The sequence below is a fragment of the Aplysia californica genome, unplaced genomic scaffold, assembly GCF_000002075.1.
Source record: "Aplysia californica isolate F4 #8 unplaced genomic scaffold, AplCal3.0 scaffold00791, whole genome shotgun sequence".
NCBI lineage: Eukaryota > Metazoa > Mollusca > Gastropoda > Aplysiida > Aplysiidae > Aplysia > Aplysia californica.
Genome location: NW_004798061.1, coordinates 192,509 through 194,066, shown reverse-complemented (window position 1 = coordinate 194,066; position 1,558 = coordinate 192,509). Strand labels below are relative to the sequence as shown.

Genomic DNA, 1,558 nt, shown 5'->3' with positions numbered 1-1,558 from the left:
CCCACCCCCCTCCAACCCTAGTTCCAAAAAAAGGTGGATGTAGGGAAGAGCGCAACATGATGAGTATGAGAGACGGTGTGAATAAATGTCCTTGGAAGCATCATGCAAAACACTGTGCGGTGCGGAGATCCACAAAGGTCAGTGAAGAGGTCAAGGTCGAGGTCAAGGTCATACAACAACCTGCTCGGTCATTTTCATTCACACCCGTGGCTAAAATTGGGTTTTTTAATGATTGAGTAGGTGTTTTACGGCACTATCGACCCAATTTAATGTTGGGTAAATGAGACGATATAAAAATACACGAGGTATAAACTGTGTAACGTAACCCATGAATCTTTCATTCAGTTCGGTAAGTTTTACAGCACTCGTATCTGTATATCAACTGTTTACAGTAAGACTACGCAATATGCCATTGTGAAAAGTGACGACTGACAGAGTTTTTTTTTTTTTAGTAGGCATTTGACTGGTCATATGTAAGTATGAATAAAGCTGGTTGTTTTCACGTTAATTCCTATCATCGCTTAGGATTACTTTGCTTTATTTTTAGTAGGGTTTTACGGCGCTCGCAACTGCATAAGGTCATATTCTGAGCGCCAAGGGGTGGATGTCAACAGAGAAGTCCAAACGGGGAATCAGGCTTCCTCTGCTCACCTCTCTAGCCTCAACAGCACAAAGTCTGCTTCGACAAGAACAGCTGGGGTATCTAACAATGCGAATTATTTACCTTTTCACTGTAAACACCAATATTCTTCATAAAATCAAGAAATCTGTTAAGTATCAACGATGTAAAACTAATTCTTTAAATCAGTGTACTTAAAATATTTCCTATTGGTATCTCCAAAGTCCAGACATTCTTCTGGGATGTGACTGATCATATTATGGTCGGCATCGCATCCGACTAAACATGGGTTTTCGAACTCTTCACATTATACACTACTACCCTATGAAAGGACATCATAGAAGACGAGACCAGACCTTGGTTAGTGCTACTCTTTCATGTGTTCCAAACATTAAGCCTTAATTAAGCTGAGAATAATAACAAGTGGAATCACCTAGTACAGAATCACACATAATGTGGAACTCATACTTACAGTCATACTCCTATTAATTTTACTGCCATCTGACAAGTGTATCATATCTGTTGGAGAGCTCACTGTTTACACCCTGAGCAATGACTCAACCAAATCACAACTGACAGCAACCAAAGCAACTTTTACTGACAGCAACCAACCAATGGTGGCAGCTTACGGCAGTAACCATGACAACCAACGACTATCTCAGCTTACGGTAACCACGACAACCAACGACTATCTCAGCTTACGGTAACCATGAAAACCAATAGCAGCTTACGGTAACCATGACAACCAACGACTATCTCAGACTTAGACAGTACATGTGTGCATCTCACAGGGAACCAAGCATGCAGGCAGACAGAAAGAGGGAGCATGTCGCCATGGAAACACAGAGAGCTAACAGAGGCAGCAAGCTCATGAGTTCAACCAAGAGGGGGAGGGTGGTGGTAAGGGGGGGATGATGGTGGTGGTGGTAGTGGTGGGGA

General features: G+C 42.4%; 1 protein-coding gene across 1 annotated transcript in view; it reads right to left on the bottom strand.

Moving 5' to 3' along the window:
* Positions 1-1,558, bottom strand: part of LOC101862613 (protein turtle homolog B) — a gene marked incomplete at both ends in the record, with an annotated part of 38,184 nt that overhangs the window by 21,026 nt on the left and 15,600 nt on the right.